Genomic DNA, 24687 nt, shown 5'->3' on the forward strand with positions numbered 1-24687 from the left:
CTAATAAGTTATTTATTATTTACTGCTCACACTGTTCAGCCTTGGTGAGGCATTCAGCTCCTCTCTCTAAGCTGTATGGAGGAGAGTTGGGCAAGGTGGTGCATGCCTATAATCTTAGCACTCAGGAGGACTGCTAGTGTAAGAACAGCCTGAGCTACGTAGCAAGACCCTGTATCTTGAAAACAAAGATCCATAGGCTTCACTTCCTCCATGATGTTCTCCCGGTCTTCTCCCTCGAATGCCTGCTCCTCTACAAACACTCAGCTTGTGCATGCTGCTTCTGCACCTTTGACCCCTTCCTAAAGGGCACTTCTAGTAAACTCCTAAGAAGACACATCAGCCGGGCGGTGGTGGCACACGCCTTTAATCCCAGCACTCGGGAGGCAGAGGCAGGCGGATCTCTCTGAGTTCGAGGCCAGCCTGGGCTACCAAGTGAGTTCTAGGAAAGGCGCAAAGCTACACAGAGAAACCCTGTCTCGAAAAACCAAAAAAAAAAAAAAAAGAAGACACATCAAACTAGGCTTACCAAAGTGGACATCATGGGCGACATCAGTGGTAGAGCACTCTCTTACTTAGGTCTCTATTGCTGTGAAGAGCCACCATGACCAGGGCAACTCTTATAAAGGAGAATATTTTATGGGGCGACTCACTTACAGTTTCAGAGGTTCAGTCCATTAGCATCACGTCAGGGGGCACGGCGGCGTGCAGGCAGACCTGATTCTGGAGCTGAGAGTGCTATATCCTGCAGGCAACAGGAAGTCAATTGAAAGTCACACTGAGGGAAACTTGAGCAAAAGACCTCAAAGTCCGCCCCCACAGTGACACACTTCCTCCAACAAGGCCACGTGTTCTAATAGTGCCACTCTCTCTGGGCACCATTTTCTTTCAAACTACCACAAGCACTTACCTACTTACCCATGAGGCCCTGGGTTCAACTCCCTGCAGGTACTGCATCTTTAAAGTATAACTTTCATATGGTGTGAATGTGTATGTATACGTGGATGTGTGTATGTATGCTTGTACACGCTTACTCCGGCACCTGGGTGGGTATCGGGACAACCTTCAGCGGTGACTTGAACCCAGTTCTCCAGGCTTACACCCACAGAGTCATCTCACCAGTCCTTGTAAGTCGTTTGTTTAGATTTGTTTATGTGTATTGAGTGTTTCCTGGTGCCTGGAGCTCCGAGGACACTGGATCCCCTAGAACTGGAGTTACAGATGATCGTGAACCACCGGGTAGGTGCTGAGGACTGAATCCAGAACCTTAGCCGTGGGGCAGGTGCTCGGTCACTAGAGCCTCAGTTCCACTCCATCCTGAAAGACCCCACTGACCAAGCAGGCAACTCCTTTCCCTTCCTTTTTATAGTTCAGGTCCCCTAATCAGTTGACTCTAGGTTTTTTTGTTTTTTGCTTTTTGTATGGTTTGGCTAATTGACTGGATTTTTTTTATAAAGCTGGGGTCAAACCCAGAGCCACAGACATGCCTGGCAAGCACTCTACCACTGAGCTACACCCCAGGCCGAGTGGTGCCTAACTCTATCATCCATGGCAGTCCTCAGCAGCAGCCCCTCACAAGCCCAGCCCTTTCACCATGGGCTACTGCACTGCCCCAGCTTCCTGACTCGCTGACTCAGCTCTTCTTTCTCCAGCTCATTCTAGAACTCTATTTCTAAAAGACAATTTGAGCACATCTCTCTCATGTTTCAAAACCTATAGTTCCCTACCAGACTACAGGGCACAGTCCAAACCCCTCTGGGGTACCAAGAGCCTGAGGCCAGCCTCCGCACTCCACTCCAAACCTGTCTAACAGACCAGGTTAGTTACTATGCTGTTTCAAATTATTCCAGTGACCTGCCGTATTTTAATCTACCTCCCGTGCCCCGTAAATGGCTGCTCATCCCTTACTACCTAGCACAAACCAAACCCTGAGCAGAGCGGGTGGCCCCTCGTCCCAGCACACAATGAGTATCTTTCTCGAAGATAGAATTTATCCAAAACAAGGAAGTGCCTGAAAAGGTCCAGTTTTCTGACGCATCCTTCACAGTGGCTTCACAGGACTCTACACTCAGCCCACTAGGGAGCCCTGAAAACTGGTTAACCGGGGAAGATGAGCAGTGAGTGGGACCACACTGGTGGTTTAAACCTTATTCTCTGCTTACCTGCTCTCTCCTGTACGCACACACCCGCTCAAGTCTCATACCTGATTCTGGGCATTCCTCCATTAATGGCACTCACCATTAACACCCCACAAAGGCAATTAACTCTTGAGGGGCCAAGTCACCAGGGCTGGTAGATGGTATCTGAGACTCCGCACTGTGAGGTCATAGCCCCGATGAGCCACGCGGCATGAACCTGGTTTAGACCTGGCTGCTGTGATGATACTCTCTGTTCTGCCTTCCTGAACCTTCATATTCCACTATACCCCAGGAGAGCTTCCCACGTGACCCTACCCAGGCTGTATGTGCCTTCTGGACCCTAGAGAAGCTCTCAGACTCCCAACCTAGGCATCCTCTCCCAGGGTGCCCTACAAAACACACCGTCTAAACTATAGATCTTGGAGTTGGGTCAGGCCAAGCATAGGACCTCTCAACTTTGCCTCTGCTGAATGCAGGAGAGGGCCCAATCCACCCTTTTTTCTTCCAGGCCAATTCTGCCACCCTTTAGTCCCAGCCTTTTGTATTTGATCATGCTCACAGATGACAATCCTGGCAGTCTATGGTCTGTGACCCGGAGTGCTATTCCATTCTTCTGTCCCTAGACAGGGCTATACTTGAACTATATCATGAAAAACAGCCACTTAGAAGCTCTATTGAGAACACAGCTTTAGAAAATAAGAGACTTGAGCTAGGAGTGGTCTTGTCTGGAATCCCAGAACTTGGGAGGTGGAGGCAAGAATTCTGCTGTATGTACACTTGAGGCTAGTCAAGGCAAGTGAGTTCCAGGCCAGCCTTAGCTAAATAGGGAGACCCAGTGTGACCCCGAACTTACTCACTCACTCCCCAAAGGAAATAATACGGCTTCTCCAAGCCCATGTCACCCAGAAATCCCCCCTTGCCTTCAAGCTCCAGTCTGGTCCCCTCCCCTCAAAACTCATCCGCTCCGTCTATCCAGCTCCATCTTTGCCGTTCCAGAAGTGAATAGTTGTTGCGTCTGTGCTCCCAAACTCAACTATCTGCTGAATTAATGAATGTCTTTTGGACTTTGGGCACCGCCATGACCTTGATTTCTCTCACTGATGGGTCTCCAGGGCACAGCCGGGGCTCCAATTAACTACAAGCTATCCATCCCAGACCTTCCAATACAGTTCTACTGTTCAGCCATGAGCACGCCTCTGGCTTTCTCGCTTTTATCCCGGGTTCACATAAATCCCACGTTCTAGATACAGACTGTCTGTGCCTGAGCTCCCTGCCTTTCAACAACTGAAATCTGGAAAATGAAATTTTTTTAAACTGTGAGTGAAAAAGGGAGAGAGAAACAGCATTGAAAGGATGCATAAAGTCAACGATGCGCTCCCCTGCCAGGGAAGACTGACTGTCTCCATGGTGACTTTCTGGGCTTCTCTACCTGGGAGCAGCAGATAGACCTTATTCACAAATAAAGCCTTGTTCCTTTCAGGCCTAGCGCATGGAGGATAGATTTACACGCACTTTGCCAAGTCAGCCTTTCCATTTAAGAAGCTTCGGCAGAGCTGGTTTATGGGGCGTCCCAAAAGCTGGACCTGAAGTCCAGCCCTGGGAAGTTCGGCTGGGCTGGGTGTGGGGGTGCACGCCTGAAACCCTAGTGTTTGGGAGGCCGAAGCAAGAGGCTGAGAGGTCAAGGCCAGCCTGAGCAGAGGGCTTAAACGGGTGAAGTAACTAAAGCTGACCTTGACTTCATGCACCTTCTGCTCCTACTTCCCTAGTACTAGAATGGATCCTTTCTACCAAGACAAACAGGAAGAGGTCTGGGGAAATGTATTCTTGGTCCCTGTGTCCTCCAGAGCTTATGCTAAGTGGAAGAATCTATATGTTATGCAGTAGGACAGCATGGCCAAGGACAGTCTGGGAGGCTTGCTAAGACGCTGTCTCAAAATACAAAAACAAAATATAGGGTTAGAGATGTATAGATACAGAATAATACAGATACAGGGATGGTGGAATGCTCCAAATGCAAAGGGAAGCTTTCAGAGTCTATTTCTTGGACTGAGAAGTATAGCTCAGTGGCAGGATGCTGCTTGACTGCCAGGCATAAGGCCTTGGGTTCAATTCCCAGCACCACAAAAATAAAATTTATATACACACACAAATTACTGGTTTTGTTGGGGTAGGGTGTGTACATGTGACCAAGACAATCACATAGCTGAGGCTGGCCTGTTCAGAATCAAAACAATCTTCTGACCTCCAAATGCTTGGATTATAGGTATGTACCACATTATCTATAATACATATAAAATAATGTGTATCTGAGATGTCACTGGAATACTATTAGATTCAATACTTCAACAATAAATAGCAGAAATGGAGAGATGGCTCCGCAGTTAAGAGCACTGGCTGCTCTTCCAAAGACCAGGGTTCAATTCCCAGCACCCACATGGTAGCTTCACAACCATCTGTAACTGCAGTCTCAGGGGATCCAACGCCCTCTTCCGGCCTCTTCAGGCACCAGGTGCACACATGGAACACGGACACACACACAGGCAGAACATCCACATACATAAAATAATAATTGCAAAATTGAGGAAAAACAGGAGGGAAGGGACTGGGGCGGGGGGAGGAGACAGTCTGAACCAAAAGAGAAGATGAGAGATTTGACACTAGCTTAATCTAGCTTTGGTTCTTATTAATGGAGTCTTCAGTCTGAGGCTTTAATTAGCATGGGGATAACCATTTCCTCAAATCCTGAAGAAAGCACAAATGTTCAAATCCCAGCCTTTGGAGGTGAAGGCAGGAGATTCAGGAGTTCACACGAGGTAGGGGTAGGGATGAGAAAATGAGAAAGAATCTCTAGGAAGTTTTCCACCAAGGACATTGAAATGGGGCCAGTGAGCCACTGCTCCAAGCTTTTCCACTTCATTCATGGTTCACTCCCACCAAGCTGCCCCTTGCTACAGCACTGGCACCCAAGCAGCACCCCCGTCCTCTCCACTCTGCACCCTGGAGTATACACTGGCCCCCAACGTAGACCCTCTTTATTCCGGCCCACCTCCAAGCCTCACCCTTCTTTCCCTGTCTCCAGACTGAGCTCCTTCTGGTTTGCACCCTGGTTACTTATACATGTGCCTTCATCACTGGTTGGAGAGTGTGCTTGTAGGGGGCAGATCTATGTCTTAACTCATCTTTATCCCCCAAAGGTCTTACTATCTGAGGGACGGTTATTACCATTACAAAAAAACAAGATGAATTTTAGCCCTAAGTTAGAAGTTCTTCTACTGGTCCCAGTTATTCTCCACTGGCAGTTGTGGCCACTCTTAAGCTCCCAGACCCCAGCTATTATATTCCCAAAAGGAACTGGAAAAACAAAACACTGCAAATGATTGGGAAGGTCATTGTCCCCCAGGGTTAAATTTCCATCAACCAAAACAAAATAAAGCCAACTTGACAGAACAAAGTCCAGCTACCATTCAGCCAGAGACCCTGTCTGAGCCCAGTGGTACCCATTTCCCATCAACCTTTTTTTTCCCCAGTGAGAAACATGCAAGAGAACTCTAGGCCTGTTTCTTTCTGAGCTGGCAATCTTGTCTGGACATGCCCCATTCTCAAGACCACAAGGAAGGGCTGCCCTACAGCTGGGGAGACAGAGCAGCCATGCAGCAGAAATGCAGGTAGCAAGCTGGGCAGTGGTGGTGCATGTCTTTAATCCTGGCATTCAGGAAGCAGAGACAGGTGGAGCTCTGTGAGTTCGAGGCCAGCCTGGTCTACAGAGTGAGTTCCTGGACAGGCTCCAAAGCTACACAGAGAAACCCTGTCTCCAAAAAAACAAAATGCAAACAGCAACATTGCACCACATTGGAGAGATGCGCCAGCATGGAAAAAGGCTCCTTTACCCATCTTGGAGGAAGCATGTTTTGCTTAGGATTGAAATTGATAAGCAATGTAGGGTTAGGTGAGAAGTGGGTACTCCTCTAACATATGCAGGAACAGAAAGAACCTCGGACCTGAGACACAGAATGTATGATCTATACTTGGAGCTTTTGTTTCTCACATCCTAGGCTGACGGTGAACTTGCGGATCTACCCGCTTCCACTTCCCAAGACTGGAATTACAGATGTGCACCACCCTGCCTAGTTTATACAGTGCTAACAATAGAAGCCCTGTTTCATGTAGTTCTAGCTATCTCAAGTTTCCGGGGCTTCTGCCTCCACCTCCCTGGCACCCATGAGCTGTGCTTTACCTAGTTAGAGCTGTGTCTTAAGCAAGTCCTTTTTGTCTGCGTAAGCCTCCGTGTTTAGGTTTCTAAAACAAAATCATCTAACTAGATTCAATTCCCAAAGCATATATCTAGTTTGTATCTAAAGCTACAAGTCATTCATGTGAAATTAGAGAAAAAAACAAAAACAAAAACAAAAATTATAAGGTTAACACTGAAAAAATATTAGGGTGCAGGCCCCTATGGAGTTAGTTAAATCAAGCCCAGTTTTGGCTCTGTACTTCCTGACAGCCAAAGCGAAGAGAAATGTGCAGTTATAAATTTCCAATTCTCAGAAAACAAACAAACAAACAAACAAACAAACAAACAAACCCAGTTCCTTAGAGGGCCAAAGCTTTTCCTGGCACTATGCTCTAAAAGAATTTCTCCCTCGAACTCCTTAAAGAAGACATAGAAGGCTGTAGTTGTCTTCAACAACCTAAATCCTGAGAACTGCAGAATGAGTTATATAAAGCTCCTTCTCCGGGGTTCCCAGTTAAAGCAGGGACACTCGGTGAAAGCATTCTGGAGGTGAGAAAAGAGGGCCTCAGCAGGCAGCTTCCAGGCAGTCCAGCCTGATTAATCAAGGCTAAAACAGCATGTTTGTTTGTTTGAAGACAGGGTTTCTCTGTGTAGCCCTGGCTGTCCTGGAACTCACTCTGTAGACCAGGCTGGTCTCAAACTCAGGGATCCACTTATTCCCACCTCCCACCACCACTTAGTTAACAGCATGCCTTTTCTAAAACTTCCACAAATATTACTTCTTCCAAAGACACTAAGTCTTAAATAGGAAACTAATATAAGAGGAGCCAGCTGGAGCTAGTGAGCTCTGGAACAGCCTGAGCTGCAGGGAGACCCCATCTTAAGATTCAAAAGAAAAAAAGAGTTGGACAACAGTCTGTAAGCAATTTGATGATCTCTAAATTCCATTCCAGCCAGGCGTGGTGGTACACACACCTTTAATCTCAGCACTCAGAAGGCAGAGGCAGGTGGATGTCTGTGAGCTTGAGGCCAGTGCTACACAGTGAGACCTTATCTCTAAAATAATTTCTGGGCGGTGGTGGCACACGCCTTTAATCCCAGCACTCAGGAGGCAGAGCCAGGCGGATCTCTGTGAGTTCGAGGCCAGCCTGGTCGGTCTACGAGTGAGTTCCAGGAAAGGCTTCAAAGCTACACAGAGAAACCTTGTCTCAAAAAACCAAAAAAAAAAAAAAAAAAAAAAAAAAAAGAGAAAGCACTAAAATAATTTCCATTCCAGTTCTGTCAGATTTGAATGTGTTTCTGATCTTTGTTTACTTAATATAAATAAATTAAGACTTGGTAGTTGCCCACCACTCACTGCCAAATCAATTGATTGGGAATGGACTCCTGCCAGCTAGGAATTAGAATCCACCTCATACCATTAATGCTGTTATTAACAGCAGGCACTGAGTGCTTCCTAGGTGCCAAGCTCTAGGCCTGGTTTCCCCTGCATTCTCTCACTTAATCCTCTCATAAATCCTGAGTGATAGCAACTATTATTAGTCCCATTTTACAAATAAGGACCAAAGATTTAGAGAATTGTAGATTGCCCAAGGTCACAGAGCTAATTATTGGTTCTTTCTGATTCCAAAGCCAGGCCCTCAGCTCCACTGTAGGGCCTGCTGGTATTAATAAAATGTGTGATTACTGATAGAAATGCTAATGCATGTCAAGAAAAAAAAAAAAAACCAACAGTGAGGCCCAGAGTGAGGTCAGTGGAAGGGCCAAGAGATGTTTATTAACAATAAGCGACCATGGAGCTTTTGGAGACTGGCAACCTATAAATGGACTAAAGGAATAAAAACTGAAAAATGCAAGCTGCAGAAGAAATTGTGAAAATACTATCTTCATTCCAAGAAAGAGAAAAATTCTCTTATTCTTGTATCCTCTTAAAAATATTGCTGGGCAGTGGTGGCGCACGCCTTTAATCCCAGCACTCGGAGGCAGAGCCAGGCGGATCTCTGTGAGTTCGAGGCCAGCCTGGGCTACCAAGTGAGTTCCAGGAAAAGGCGCAAAGCTACACAGAGAAACCCTGTCTCGAAAAACCAAAAAAAAAAAAAAATATTGATGCATAGACAGGTGTGCTGGCACATGCCTTTAATCCCAGTGCTTGGGAGGCAGAGGCAGGATGTTCTCCGTGAGTTCAAAGCCAGCCTGGTATACAAAACAGTTCCAGGACAGCCAGGGCTGTTACACAGAGAAACTCTGTCTCAGAGAAAGAAAAAATTGTTTCATACCTTTAATCCCAGCACTCAGGAAGCAAAGGCTGGTGGATCTCTGTAAGTTGGAGGCCAAGGAAGTCAACAAAGAAGAAAAAAAACCTGCCTCAAAAAAGCCAAAGGTGGAAGAAAAAAAAACAAAAGGCTTCCTCCTCTAGAGACTAAAGCTTGGCTCCTTTGGTCATTTACACTTTTAACCAACAGGTATTTCTCTAGCACCTGCTAAATGCCAAGTGTCAGAATGGAAAGGATGCTCTCAATACTCCATTCCAACAAACAAGTAGACAATATATTTCCAGATGATCGTAAACAGAATTTACAAAATAACAATAAAGTTGGGGGCTGGGGATGTAGCTGTTGATAGATTGCTTGTTTATCATGCATGACGTTGAAAGACCAGCCAGACACAGAACTCAGCCTGTAATTAAACCCACCATTAGGGAGATAGAGGCTGGACATAATAAATCTCAAGACCAGCCTCTGATACCAGAGACACTGTCAAAACAAAGTTAAGGGGTTAAAAAAGTCTGTGGACAAAGAGGTGAGGAGCTGTTGATACCTAGTCTGGGAGGGGCTGGCTTTCATCTGGAAAAGGAAAGGAACAGTAGCAAACAAACAAAAACAAGCCGGATTAGAGATTACGTCTCTCGCTGCTCCTGTAGAGGACTCTATGCTGGTTCATAACCACCAGAACTCCAGTTCTACGGGATCCTGATACTCTCTTCTAATCTGGCACCATAAATACATGCTCACACATGTAAAATAAATCTTTAAAAAGATAAAGCTGTGACCCAGAAGGGGGGGAAAAAGGCTTAAATTGGGTGTGGTGATGCACACCTGTAATCCCAGCAGTCATGCGGTAGAGTCAAGAGGACCAGTAGGTCAAAGCCAGCCTGGGCACACAGCGAGCCTGAAGACAGCCTGTGAGCGCCGTTAAGAGACTCTCAAAAACAGAAACTTCCCAAAGGCCCAGGTTGCAGCAGAAACAACAGCAGAAAGGCAGGTGAGAAGGTGGGGCCAACCAGGGAGGGCACAGAGAATGAAGTTGCACCAGACTGAAGTACACGAGGAAGAGCCCGCCACAGCCCACGGGAAATCAGGCAGATGCAATCAATCTTTTACAGACCCAAGCAGACAGCACCTTTTGTTATGGATAACATCACCCAAAACTTGTCAGCCCTAACAAAATACCTTTAGCTGGCAGGCAGGCAGGCAGGCAGGAGGGTGCTGGCTAGCTCTCTGTCACTGTGGGCTAGAATTCAAAATGATGCTTTGTGCCTGTCAAAAGTTCCCAGTGGTTTGGTTGATAGACCCAGAGAAATGCTGAGATTGTTTACAAAGGGAACAGTGCCTGATCTCCTTTCCAAACCTTTCCCCTCTTTTCCTAAGACTTCTTGTCCCTTGCCACTCTGGTTGCTTCCATTTTTTTCCTATGTGCTCAAAACTGGATACACTGAATGTGAGCAGCTAGATCAAATGGAGCGTTATTAAAGTTAATTTAAACAATCTCACAGTGAATGCTCTCCTACAAGGCACTTCTTTGCCAAGAAGGACCATAGTAGAATCTGAATTTGGATAATTAAGTATCCTTTGTAAGGCTCAACTGCAGCTTTAATTCAAAGAAATCTCTTCCACCAACCTGTTTGGACAAAATAAGAGAGGGGAAATTGAATGTGCAGCTCCACCACCGGTGTGTTTATGTATATCTGTGCTTGAAGGCAGAGGTAAAAGCATCAGGAACTGGATGACTAAGAAGACCCACCTGCACACACTGTGCCCATGCAGTGGAAAGAACCAGCTGACTAGGCAAGAGATGTGGGAACTTGAGTCTCTTATTAACATCAGATGATAGACAAGCCCCTGATTCCCACCCCCAACCCCCAAATCAAAATAAAGTCACAGCCTGCCTTTCCCTCAGGCTACACAGTCTGGAATACCAGCCAGACATTAAACAAAATCAATCCTTTCTTCTGCTGGCCAATTGTTAATCCCCTAGGCACAGTGACTGCCTCAGAACCATTAACATCATTAGGACAATGAAAATGCACATAATCTGTGAACAGCACAGCAGCTCGTCAGCACTGCTCACATCTCCAACCCCCCACGCACTCAGAAGCATCCAGGGCTACAGCAGTGAGCAGCAGCCTCACATGAGCTGGAGTGAAGGCGGGTGCAAGAGCTGCCTCTTTGCCTAAGCTTCTGAGCTAGGCTCCCACTCGGCAGCCCCACCTGTTACTAGGCAGAACGAGATCTGACTGCCTCTGCCTCCTGAGGGGTGGGACCAAAGGTGTCCACCACCATGCCAGGCCCCAAAGGGTGACTGGCTAGTAGCTGAGTGATCTGAAAGCTTGCACCCGAGTGTGGGACAGCTACCTGCCTTGACACTTCACATCTGTTCTCCCTGTTCACTGCCATCAACTCCCAGTAGACCCGTGTTTCTAACCAGCTACCTGCACCGTCATCTAAGGGGTCACCGACTACAAAAGTTGCAGCCCCAACTAGCAACTCTAAACAGGTGTGTGGTGCCTAATGCCTGCAATCTCTACACTATGGAGGCTGAGGCTGGAGTATTGTAGAAATGTTCAAAGCCAGCCTGGAGCTACATAGTGTGTTCCAGGCCAGCCTGGGCTGTCGTACGAGACCCTATCTCAGAATGAGACAGAGTGAAAGTAACTATCTCTGGAGTAATTAACACACTGTACATATGCATATATATGTTTAATGTGTACGTAAAACACATATCTATTTCTTTTAACCACTGTACTTCTAAACACTGCTCTGGCCAGCATGCAGTCAGGCTTGAGGACCTCCGCCCTAAACCAATGTTTCTCAAACTGAAGGTCATGACCCATTTGGTTAGGAAATCAAATTAATGAGTCATGACCACCAGCTGATTTTTTTTCTAATGAAGCAGGAAAAAAAAAAAAAAAACAGAATACTGCAGGTATTACGGGTAATAGTTATTGCTTCCCAGAACTTCTTTCAGTGGCAGGCAGGCCAGTGCACATTGCTATAATGTATTCCTTACTGTGGATCCCACAAAAGCTTGAAAATCATGGTTCTAAAGAACTGAAAGGTTTTTGTTTATTTTCTTAGACAAGTATCTCACATTCTCTGTGAGTTCAAGGCCAGCATGGTCTACAGATTGGGTTCCAGGACAGCTAGGGCTACACACAGAGAAACCCTGTTTCAAAAAACCGAAGGGGGGAAAAAAAAAAAGTGTCTCCCTACATAGCCCTATCTAGCCTGGAATCTTTTTTTTTTTTTTTAATTTCTTTACTGGTGCCCAACGTGGGGCTAGAATCCATGACCCTGAGATTAAGAGTCCCATGCTCTACTGATTAAGTCCACACAAGTAGCTTTGTGTGTGTGTGTGTGTGTGTGTGTGTGTGTGTGTGGTTTATTTATTTTAATTTTTATGTGCATTGGTGTTTTGCCTGTATGTACATCTGTGTGAGGATGTTGGATCCCCTGGAACTAGAGTTATATACAGTTGTGAGCTGCCATGTGGGTGCTGGGAGAATCGAACCAAGGTCCTCTGGAAGAGCAGCCCATGCTCTTAACCATTGAGCCATCTCTCCAACCTCCACCTGGAATCCCTTTATACTGACCAGGCTGGCCTCAAACTTACAGTAATCCCCCTGCCTGGTTGGTCATATACCACTACTCCGAGCCAGGAAAACTGTATTCTTATGTTATTTCTCATTTTCCACCCCTACCTCAATTCAAGCAGAGAGATCCGAGAAAAGGTGTTATTGGATTCTAAACTGCTAAGGCAGAGTCCAACTGAGGCAGGGCATGAGCCCAGGCACCCCACTCCACCCCATTTGACCCTGTCATGAAGTAGGGAGCAAATCATAGTGCCAAAGGGAAGTTTACCCAGCTCTCCTCAGGCTGGCCTTGTTATCAGTGTAAAGAATTCACATCCACTCATATCACAGATCAGGACAAAAACGGGGCGGACAGTCATAGTCGAGTACGAACCGGGCACAGTGATACATACGCATGGAAAAGTCATAATAAAGCCATTATTTTGTAAGCTACAGGATTTTAAAAAAATTATTTATAAAGAATGAAACTTCCTCGAAAGTAAGACTCTATGCATTAAATGCTAAGAAAGCGGAAGACTGGTAGGCTGAATTCAGGTAAAGCCTATGGCAGTGTGTGGCAAAAGAGGTGGAGAAGTGTGAGCCCCATCTTACTGATCAGATTCTGTGAACCCCCACACCAGACTATCGCAAAGCTACAAGTATGAGATTTGCTGTAATTCCCTTGTGCCCCTAATGTTTCTGTAAATGAGGTACAGAAAAAGCAATCATCCCTAGTCTTGCCCAGTGCTCTGGACACAGCCCACCTTGCTATAACGAAGAGGACAAAAGACTGGTAGAGAGGGCCCTTGTTAGCCCTAGACTCTCCAAGTCAGTAGCTCAAAGCCTCCAACGTGGCAAAAACAAATCAACCAGGAGGCCAAAAACAAAAACCCCAGGCAGAGCTCCTGGGCAGACCCATTTGCCACTTCCAGAGGTCGGGCTGCGGAAGGCTGGATAAACCGGAGGATGTCCACTCAGCTTTTTAAAAAGCGGTGGGTAAAAGTGAAGTCAGAGGTGGCAGGCAGTTCTTTGCACAAGGGGTCCAAAGGAGCAGGCGTGCTCCCCCTCCTAAGTGCCAGCCGCGAGACGCGAGTAATGCCCCCACTGTTTCAGGAAAATCACCCGAAGGGAGTCAGCAACCAGGTAGGTGAAACTTGAAGCAAGGAGAGACTGGAGCCAGCTCCGGGGAGGGACCCTCCGCAGAGGCCCCCGCAGCGGGTCTGGCAGCAGAGTTCGCGCCCACCCCTTGGCAAGGCCGCTGGGGAGGCGCCGGGAAGCGTCCAGGCAGGAACTCGTTGCAGTTCCCTCGGCCTGGGGCTGGCGAAGCACTCTGGGGACTTTTGAGGGCGGTGTGCCCCAGACCCAAGTGTCTCGGTGGAGACACAGACCACACAGCCCGGTGTCACCGTTTGCCATCCGCGGGGGCACCACGCCAAACAAGGGAAGCGGCAGCGCCCACATCTGCGGGTCCCCACCATCGCCCATCCGCTCGCCGTCGTCCCCGAGCCCCGAACTCGGAGCGCGCGCTAGTGTTTGTAAACAAACCGGTCACGTGGCCGCGGCAGCCTGCTCCCCGCCCCTGGCGCCCCGGGAACCCTCGGGGAGCCCCCGCGGGACCTCGCCAGCATCGCCCCAGCCGAGCTGGACTGCAGGCTGTACGGGAGCCCGACCGCCTCCAGGGCACACAGCCCGAACCCGCGCGGACAGCGCCCCACGCCCACGCGCGACCGGCCAGCGATCCCCTTACCTGGCGGCAGGCTGCCCGGTCCCGCCAGCGCCAGGCTCGGCTGCTCCGGAGTGCCTGGCGACGAAGGACTGCACGGCTGACTCCAGCGCTCCCTGCGCGCTCTTAAAGCCACAGTCTCCGCTACCGCCGCCGCCACTGCCGCTCCGCATCCCTCCGGAGTCCGGGCCGGGGGCTTGCCGGGTGATAGACGCGCCCCCGCGCCTATCCCATCGGCTCAGCACATAGCAACACGCCACTGGTTGGTCCGGCACGGCCGCAGCCCATCAGCGAGGAGCCAATCAACGGAGGACGGAACTCCGCCCCTGCTTCCCCTGCCTCCCGCCCCCCACCCCCACCCGCCCCTCCGCCCTGGCGGGGCGCGCGTGCGAGGAGTGTGGCGAGGTCCGGGTCCCGCCAGTCCGGGCAGCTAGCGGGCGGGGCTAGGAGGAGAGATGATTGGGATGGGTGAGCTCTCTGAGATAGGAGGCTGTTTGTTTGGGTTTACTGGGATTCCCAGGACCCGGGGCTATGTTGGGAAGTGGGGTTTATAGTGCTTCTGCTTGGAGAATCTAGAGAGTAATTCCTCCCTTCGCTTGTGATTCCTGACCCCAGAGCCTAAGTTACCAGAAGTGGCCCCCAGACTTCAAGGCAGGTGGATTTAATAAGAAAGTACCAGTCTCACCAGGCCCGCCCATGTCCTGCTCCGAAACAGAGACAATTCTCTCTTCTCTCTTGCCTGATAGTAATTTCGACCAGTTAAAACTAGAAAAGGGTTGCCTGGTGTGTGAGAGGCCCTGGGTTCAGTCCCCAGTAGTGGGGGTGGGTGGGAGAGCATGCATGAAGGACTTTAAGAGGAATTAGGGTGCCCTGTTGTTGATGGTTTTCCAGGGTCTTCAGAAGTTAATGAGGTCGCTTAGGTCCAGAAAGTAGACTAGGGATGGTCAACATGACCGAAGAGGAGGAGCCGGCATTCTGGGTCAGTGGGGTGGTGCTTTTCAAGGAAGAGAAGGTTAAAAAATAAACTCATGACAGTCGGGAAATCCAGGGAGGTACCAGGTGGGTGGAGTGGGGCAGAGTCTTCCAGAAGGAAAGCAGGTCAATTTGATAAAGAATTCCTGCCAGAGGACAGAGCAAGTCCAGCCTTTTCACTGAACCACTGGGGTTCTGCATGACGTGGGGGCAAAAACATGTTTTCATTGACAGTTTAGAAAGGAGAAAATAAAAAGAAAACGCGTGGTAGTTGGGCAGGGTGGTTCATGCCTTACAACCCAAGGGCTTGGGAAGTGGAACCAGAAGATCAGAAGTTCAAGGCCATCCTCAACTGCATAGCCAGTTCCAAGCCAGCCTCGGTTATGTAAAAAAAAAGAAAAGAAGCCGGGGGCGGTGGCGGCACACGCCTTTAATCCCAGCACTTGGGAGGCAGAGGCAGGCGGATCTCTGTGAGTTCAAGGCCAGCCTGGGCTACCAAGTGAGTTCCAGGAAAGGCGCAAAGCTACACAGAGAAACCCTGTCTCGAAAAACCAAAAAAAAAAAAAAAAAAGTTTCTGGATGTGAGGTGCTGCAGGAGGTCCAGGTAACTTCTGCCTCCTACTCAGTAATTTACACATAAACCCAGTGTGGTGTTTGGGTAGATCCCCGGGTAACTCAAAACGTCATCTATAACTCCACCCAGCTGTTTTTAATGTACATGCAATCAACCAAGTTGTCTTCAGTTAATGTACATCACATGGTTAGGTATGAATTCAATTAGTAAAAACCGCCTCCTAGTCTATAGAAGGTATCAGTTTCAGTGGAAGGGCGCTGTCATGGTTTACAATTGACTACTTTGAGAGTCTAAATCCTGAGGGCAAAAAGCCTTCCGCTAATTAATCACAAACTTGAAAGGTTTAAGGTTTAATCTTTAAGAATATACATTGGCCAGGCAGTCGTGGTGCACGCCTTCAATCCCAGCACTTGGGAGGCAGAGGCAGGCCGATCTCTGTGAGTTCGAGGCCAGCCTGGTCTACAGAGCGAGTTCCAGGACAGGCACCAAAGCTATACAGAAACTCTGTCTCGAAAAACAAAACAAGAGAATATATATTAAATTCTTTAGATTTGATTACCAGCCCAGGGCTGCCTCCTGGGTAAGTTCCTTTGTGGCCTTAGGCCTTAATTCCCACAACTTAAAATAAGGAAGGGCTAGGGGCTGGAGATGGAGCTCCCAGTAGAGACCTTGTGCTTGGGGCTCTGGATTCAATTCCTATTACTGCAAACACAAGGAAGGAGAGCTGAACTAAGATGGTTCCTGAATGAAGTCCCTGCCATCTCTAAAGTTTCAAATAAGCCAGAAAAATCAAACTTGTTACATTTCTGCAATATTGTGTTCCTGAGTATATTTGTATCTACAGGTTCCGTGCTCCCTATCAGTAGATTCTGTTCACCCTAGGAGACTGGTATGTTATGTAACAAGATTGGAGGCTACTGTTTTCTCTTTAAATAAAAGATAACATTAGCTGAAGAAGCTTGCCTGGTGTGGGGTGCTCTGAGGACCCCTGCAGGCCTGCCGTGTGATTGCAGGCGATTGGAAGAGGCCACAGAACCACGGGGCTGGAAAACAATAGAATCAGCCCGCCAGCAAAAAAAAAAAAAAAAAAAAAGATTAAGCCAGATCATGCATCCTCCCAGGCAAAGGAGCCAAGCTCTGTGAGTTGACAGGGAAGAAAGGAGAACTGAGACAAAGAAGTGTGTGTGTGTGTGTGTGTGTGTGTGTGTGTGTGTGTGTGTGTGGAGGTGGGGGAGGCGGGAGGACGAGGGACTTAAGTGCTAGAACCTGCTCTCTTTCTCTCTAAACCCAAACACCTTCACTGGCCCTCAGCACACTTTTAGTCAGTGCCCATCTTGAGCGCCATTTCCTGCTTGACTAGGTCTTACTCTGAGAGCCTATTGAGAGGAAATAAGCGCCGGCCAACGGACAGTTGAGGATAGACAGATATTTATGCCGAGGACAACAACAGAAATGAAGTAGTGTGTAGGAAGACAGCGACAAATGTACTCAGAGTCAAAAGACCCAGTTAAAAAAAAAAAGAAGAACTGTGGCAATAAAAGTTCCTGGTCTCACAGGCGCATTATCAGCCCGGCTGTCTCAGGAAGTTTTACTCCTCTGTGATGCCAAGCCGAGTCTATTCATTCCCAAAGCCTTCACAATCATGCTTTTCCATTAGCTTAGATTATCAGTCCCGTGTTCGGTGTTCCCAACTTTGGCCACGTAAGTCCTACCATTGCTGTGAACAAAGTTACATTTGGCTTCTTGTTTTTGTTTTCTCTTTCTATATTTATTTATATTAGTTGGTTTATTTTGTTTTTGGAGACAGAGTCTCTATTATGTAGCCCGGCTGTCCCAGAACTTAGTATGTAGATCAGACTAGCCTTGAACTCACAGAGATCCGCCTGCCTCTGCCTCCAAAGTGCTGGGATTAAAGGCCTGCGCCACCGTGACTGGCTTCTCCTTTCATTTTTCAAGGTCGATTTTTAAAGTATATTTATTTTGCGTGTGTCTTTGTGTACATGTGGAAGTCAGGAAAGAACAACTTGTGGGGTCAGTTCTCTGCTTCCACTTTGTTTTTGGTGTTTGTTTTACAAAGGTAGAAAGAGAAATGGGGAGGGAGTTGGAGAACTAACTTTACTTGCTTTTCTTTCTTCCTTATTTTTTGTTGTTTTGTTTGCTGTCTATAATCTATAATCTATAATTAAGTGTATAATATACACTTAATCTGCAAAGATACTGAACAAAATAATAAGGAAAATAATATAATAGAGTGGCAATTCAAAAAGTTGCGTAGGAGGGGAATGATCGGTCTTAGCCAGCTGTCCAAGTCAGACAGAGCCCTCCGTGATTGTGTAAAATCGATGACTTCTGCAGACAAATCATTTGTCCACATGGTTGATGATGAAGCGTCTATAAAATATTTTTTTAATGTGTGTATCTGTGTGCATATGTACCACGTGCATGTGGTGCTTACGGAGGTCAAAAGATTGTGTTCCATTCCCTGTAGTTGGAGCTACAGGCAGTTTGTGAGCCACCTGATGTGGATGCAGGGAGTGGAACCCTGATCCTCTGGAAGAACAGCAAGTACTCTTAGTTATTCAGCCACCCTTTCAGCCCTTCAAGATAACTTCATTCAGAGCAAAGGGAGATTACAGGTTAGAGAGGGCACTGTAAACTTGACAGCTAAAGGAGAAGCCTCACGGACCAACTGCCACCTTGCTGAGTAGGGTCACTCTTCTTATTTCTTTTCACTGCATATTTCAGGCTACCTGTCCTGAGAACTTCCGGCTAAGTTGCCCCCTAAACTCCAGGGGTCAAACTCAGGTCCTTAGTCTTCAGTTGGAACCTCCAGCTTACCCCTACATGATCAGGGAAGCCCCAGTCCTCTCTACCTTCTCCTCCCTCCACCTCCTCTCTCTCTCTCCAAACCCTACCCCCTCAGAGTCTCCAAAGGGAAGGCACAAAAAGCCCAGTTCCACACTCTTGGTGGCTACTACAGACTCCCCTGCAGTTACTAACCTCCAAAGTCCCCTCCTAAAGCATTCAACTTTTGACCATATTTGGGCACAAACCCAGCTTGTGGCAGACACATCATCACCCCTCATCTACAACCTATATAATCTCCCTGCTTTAGTTCGGGCGTGTGGCTTCTCCCGCCTCCATCTCTGGGACTGAAGAACCCACCAGGGAGTTGCTTTGCTCACATAAACCTGTTGTTTATACTTTTTCAATTCAGCTTGATCTAGCTTACTGCATTGGTGGAGAAACCTATTATGGGGGCAGAAAACCTAATACTTAGGTTTGCACAAGCCCATTTACCTTCGGAGCAATAGTTCCAGCCTCAAGACTACTTTTATCTGCCCTCATTTTGTTTTATTGTTTAAGACAAAGGCAAAATCTATAGCCCAGGCTGGCCTCACAGTCACAGCAATCCTTCTGCCTTAACCTCCTAAATGCTGGGATTATAGGTGTGTACTACCAAGTTCTGTGTGTCTGTCTGTGTATCTCTGTCTCTCTATGTGTGTGTCTCTCTCTGTTTTTCTCTCTCTCTCTCTCTTTCTCTCTCTCTCTCTCTCTCTCTCTCTCTGTGTGTGTGTGTGTGTGTGTGTGTGTGTGTGTGTGTATGCTCTCAACGCATCTGTGTTGAGACCATCTGTAGCTCAGACTGGCTTTGAACTCCCTATGTAGCCAAAGATTCCCCCTACTTTGAAGTGCTGAGATTCTAAGCATTTACCCACCATACCTTGTTTTATGTAGTGCTGGGCATCAAATCCAGGATTTGGTGTATACTAGGCAAGAATTCTACAAAGTAAGTCACATCCCAAACCCTCTTTTTTATTTTTATTAACTCCAAAATTATCATATAAAGCAGTGGGTTACATTGTGGGGCTTTTTGTTTGTTTGTTTGTTTGGTTGGTTTTTGTTTTTGTTTTTCGAGACAGGGTTTCTTTGTGTAACAGCTCTGGCTGTCCTGGAACTCACTCTGTAGACCAGGCTGGTCTCGAACTCACAGAGATCTTCATGCCTCTGCCTCCTGAGTGCTGGGATTAAAGGCTTGCTCCACTGCATCCCGGCTACATTATGGTATTTTTTTTTTTTCTGGAGCTGAGGACTGAACCCAGGGCCTTGCACTTGCTAGGCAAGCGCTTTACCACTGAACTGAATCCCCACCCCCATGGTTTTTTTATACAAATGTGTCATTATGTTTTGTTCTCATCTGTCCACTCCCCACCAGGCCCCATTTGGGTTTTGTTTGGATTTGCTTTTTTGATACAGGGTCTCTTGTAAGCCAAAACTCTCTATATAGCTGAGGATGACCTTGAACTGTGGATGATCCTCCTGCTTCTGCCTCCTGAGTGCTAGGATTACAGGCCATGAGCAGCACAGCTGGCCCTTTTTGACCTTGCCTAGCATTTGAAATAATCCCAGGGCTACATAGAGAAACCCTGGCTCGAAAAAAACTAAAAAAAAAAAAAAAGTTTGTTCTCAGTATGCCTGTCTTTACTGAGGCCGCCATGATCTGAGCCTCTTGCTTTGAGGAAGTTACAGCCCTCCAGTACCTCTCCCTGCTTCTAATTCATTCTCTATTTAGCCAGATGGTACTTCTTCAAAACAAAGTCCTTCTGGCAGTCTAGGGCCCACTCACTAGGCTTGCCAAACCCTCTGGCTCTCCAGGATCTGTCCTCTCCTCACACTGATCAAGTCAGGCTGGCCGCCTTCCCATTCTCCAGTACCCCAGGCCTGGTGTTGTTGTACGACATTGAGGAGGTCGTTCCTTGAAACCCACTGGAGACTGGCTCCAGCGCCCCTCGTGTTGGTTCCAAGCCCTGTAGATGCAGATGCTCACATCCCTGGGCACATCCTCTCACGTACTTTAAATATGTCTAGTTCACATCCAACCATATGTAAACGGTTGCCGGACTATTGTTTAGAGAATGAGTGAAAAGAAAAAGTCTTTAGCTGTTTACTAGAGGTCACGATTCTTTTTTGTTTTTTTTTTGGTTTTTCGAGACAGGGTTTCTCTGTGTAGCTTTGCGACTTTCCTGGAACTCACTTTGTAGTCCAGGCTGGCCTTGAACTCACAGAGATCTGCCTGGCTCTGCCTCCAAGTGCTGGGATTAAAGGCTTGAGCCACCACCGCCTGCAAGGTCACGATTCTTTTTCTGAGATATATTCAGACTGTAGTCTGTTAAATCAGTATATTTGTTCCTCTTCCCAGAACACTTTGCCTCCTTAACATTTGGATCTCAGGTCAAATGCTTCCTCAAGAGGGCTCTCCATGACCACTCTGTCTTACTCCTCTCCTGACCGTCAAGCACTGCCATACCCAACTTATTTGCTTTATACCAAAAGATTCCCTGAAGTCATCTCGTTCTCTTATTTGGTTTGTTTTCTGTCCCATCTAGCTCTAAAGTATAAATTCCATGACAGTGCTGTCCTCTTCCTCCCTCCCTCCTTCCTTCGACAGGACCTCATGTAGCCCAGACTGTTCTTGAACTCCTGATCCTCCTGCCTCTACCTCCCAATTTCGACAGGTAATGCCATCATGCCCAGGTTTATATGGCACTGGCGAACCTCGGGCTTTGTGTATGCTGGGCAAATACTCTGCCAACGCAGTCCTAACCCCAACCGCTTACTGTTTTCTTTTTGTTTGGTTTTGATTTTTCAAGACAGGGTTCTCTATGTAGCCCTGACTGTCCTGGAACTCGCTCTGTAGATCAGGCTGGCTTTGAATTTAGATATCTGCCTGCCTCTGCCTCCTGGGTGCTGGATTAAAGGTGTACACCACCACACCCAGCTTCCCTTATTCTTTAATGTCAAGAATCTGAGACATGGCACCCACCTTCTATCCTAGCAACCTAGAAGTCTGAGGCATTAGGGTGGCTGCACTTTCAAGGCTGGCCTGGTCTAGAGAGTGAGATCCTGTCTCAAAAATCAAAATAAGCCTGGAGTAGTGTTGCATGTCTTTAATCCCACCTTTAGGGGTGGGAGTGAAGTATCTGAGGCAGGCAGATCTCTTTGAGTTCAAGGCCAGCCTGGGGTGCATAATGAGTTCCAGGACAGCTAAGACTATATAGAAAAACCTATCTCAGACAAACAAAAAAATCCCATATTTAAAAAAAAAATTAAAACAAGCAGAGTATGGTGGGTTACACCTGTAATCCCAGCGCTTGGGAGGCTGAGGTAGGAACATCTCTGTGAGTTCAAAGCCAGCTTGGGTTACAGCGTAAGCTTCAGGTCAGTCTGGTATTGTAGAGGAGATCAGTCATACATTACGTCCCATCTATACCTTTCCTAGGCTTTGACGTTCCTAACATGTAACGGCCTCAAGGTAGGTGGGGACAGTCGGATCAGCTTCCTATTATCCTTTCTAATGGTCTCCACTGACCTGCTGATCTCAGAAATCCATCCACTTTAAGCTCAGAGACCCCCTACCCTTTATAAAGTCTGTTTATAAACCTAGAGAATTTCCTTTGTAATGTCAGTTGCTACTGGATCACCACCATATCCCAGCTTCCCCAGCTGGGGGTGGCCAGTGTTTTTAAAGGACCCAATCGGGGTTGGGGATTTAGCTCAGTGGTAGAGCACTTGCCTAGCAAGCGCAAGGCCCTGGGTTCGATCCTCAGCTCCAAAAAAAAAAAAAAAAGGACCCAGTCACCTGAAATCTGTCTCAGCACATCTATCCACCAAACCTGGAAAGAATCTTTAATATTTAAAACAAATCAAGAATATTGATACTACCAGTAAATAAGTAGGAACAGCTCAGTGGTACAGTGCTCACCTAGAATGTTCAAGGTTCTGGGTTTGATCTCTGGTACTGGAAAAGAAAAAAGCTATTTGCCTGGTGACTCAGTCCAAAGAGCAGATCAAATGTCTCTTTAAAGGATCTTCCTTTACTCTCCCTAACGAAATTAATGTTTCTCTCCCCAGTGCCCTGAATAGCACTTTATTCATAGCTCCATTACATCACCCAGCCCTCCACACTCCCTAGGAAGAATTATCAGATATCTGTCTCCTCTGCCAGGCCCCGCTGTCGAGAACTTATCAGATCAACAGTGCATTTTCAGCACCTGGCACCTGGTCACTCCTCCTGACTGGTTCCCGGCTGAGTTGCACCCAGTGGGAATCAGGCAGGGATGGCTGGGGTCTGTTCTCAGTGTGCTGATGTGAGGGTAGCAGTCCTGCTTTCAAGTATGAACACGCTGAACCTGAAACTTCAGGATGTTCTGTAATAAAAGGGGCAGGCTGCATTAAAAAAAAAAAAAAAAATCACAGTACAATGGAAACTTCCTGAAGGGTAAAGGCTCCACGCTCTCACACTGCCATCCCACCTGGGAAAACTTCCAACTCTGGCTCTGTTGGGAGGGGGAAGGGCCCTTCACAAGCTGACTGAATGCTCTGCCCCCCACACCCATCAGTAAAGTCCCGTGGCATTACATCACAGAGGAGGGCCTGGTGCCATCGTTCTGTGTGGACAGACACTGTAACTGTGCTTTGTTTCTTTATGTACAATAGCTGCTTTCAGCTCTGGCCATGTCACTGTTTTCAGGCATGAATGTAGCTGAAGATGTGCCTTGCAGACTGTTGCTAAGTACCTTGGACCTTTCTGGGCATACACTTGTTTTAATAAAATAGCTGTTTCCATTGATCCAGAGTACCTCACATACAGAGTGGTGTCTGATTCATTCTTTTGTTTGTTTGTTTGTTTGTTTGTTTATGGTTTTTCAAGACAGAGTTTCCTAGAGTAGCCCTGGCTGTCCTAAAACTTACTTTGTAGACCAGGCTGGCCTCAAACTCAGAGATTTGCTGCCTCTGCCTCCTGAGTGCTGGGATTAAAAGCAGGCACAACCACTGATAGGCATCTGATCCATTCTTTTTTTTTTTTTTTTTAAAGATTTATTTATTTATTATATGTACAGCATATGTGACTGCCGGCCAGAAGAGGGCACCAGATCTCATTACAGATGGTTGTGAGCCACCATGTGGTTGCTGGGAATTGAACTCAGGACCTCTGGAAGAGCAGTCAGTGCTCTTAACCTCTGAGCCATCTCTCCAGCCCCCTGATCCATTCTTAAGGCAACCTGCAAAATAGATTTTTTTAAATTTTTATTTTATTTTATTTATTTATTTATTTTGGCTTTTTGAAACAAGGTTTCTCTGCAGCTTTGGAGCCTGTCTTGGATCTCACTCCGTAGATCAGGCTGGCCTCGAACTCACAGAGATCCACCTGCTTCTGCCTCCCAAGTGCTGGGATTAAAGGCATGTGCCACCACCGCCTGGCAAGATAGATATTTTCTTCCTAAAAAAGGGTGGTGGTGGCTGGAGAGACGTCTCAGTGGTTCAGAGCACTTGCTGCTCTTCCAGAGGACCTCTGTTAGGTCCCAGCACCCACCCACAAGGCAGCTCACAACTACCTGTAACTCCAGCTCTCGGGGAACCCAATGCCCTCTTCTGACCTTCAGGAGCATGCACATATGTGGGTGGCATTATATACATACATACACGTAAATAAAAATAACAAAAACAAATCTTTAAAAAAAAAGGCTGAGCCGGGCGGTGGTGGCGCACGCCTTTAATCCCAGCACTCGGGAGGCAGAGCCAGGCGGATCTCTGTGAGTTCGAGGCCAGCCTGGGCTACCAAGTGAGTCCCAGGAAAGGCGCAAAGCTACATAGAGAAACCCTGTCTCGAAAAACAAAACAAAACAAAACAAAAACAAAAAAAAAAAAAAAAAAAAAGGCTGGTGGCAGCTGCTGGTCAGGTGACTGTCCCTTTTGTTCTTATAGTAGTTGTGCAGGGACTCACTCCAGAGTCTCTCAGAACACAACACATCAGTAGTTTCATGTTAGTGAGTTTTTTGTTTGTTTGTTTGTTTGTTTGTTTGTTTTTGAGACAAGGTTTCTCTGTGTAGCTTTGGAGCCTTTCCTGGAACTCACTTGGTAGCCCAGGCTGGCCTCGAACTCACAGAGATCTGCCTGCCTCTGCCTCCCGAGTGCTGGGATTAAAGGTGTGTGCCACCACTGCCCGGCTCATTCGTGAGTTTTCAAATGTTTTAAACGGCACTTTGTAATTTTTTTATTTACTTTATTATTAATGCTGGCAATCAAACCTGGGGCCTCTAACATGTAAGACAAATGCTCTACCACTGAGTCCTGCCCCCAGTTCAGTACAGTTCAAACTCCCTGGAAGTTTCCCCAGTCCTGGGTAGCCCACAGGTGAAGCCA

At 47.2% G+C, this 24687-nt stretch overlaps 1 protein-coding gene and 1 non-coding gene across 2 annotated transcripts in view; both read right to left on the minus strand.

The window, feature by feature from the left end:
- Ypel2 (yippee like 2) overlaps positions 1–14150 on the minus strand; it is a 54428-nt gene extending 40278 nt beyond the window's left edge. Inside the window, exon 1 of the mRNA XM_059271435.1 lies at positions 13962–14150. The gene's annotated coding sequence lies outside the window, so the exon portion shown is untranslated. The remainder of the gene's footprint in view (positions 1–13961) is intronic.
- A 3599-nt stretch (positions 14151–17749) lies between these two features.
- LOC131918152 (small Cajal body-specific RNA 3) lies at positions 17750–17879 on the minus strand. Its single transcript, XR_009380890.1, has one exon. It is a non-coding gene; the product is annotated as a small Cajal body-specific RNA 3 (non-coding RNA).
- Between the last annotated feature and the right edge of the window lie 6808 nt (positions 17880–24687).

This window comes from Peromyscus eremicus, chromosome 8a (genome assembly GCF_949786415.1).
Source record: "Peromyscus eremicus chromosome 8a, PerEre_H2_v1, whole genome shotgun sequence".
Taxonomy (NCBI): Eukaryota; Metazoa; Chordata; class Mammalia; order Rodentia; family Cricetidae; genus Peromyscus; species Peromyscus eremicus.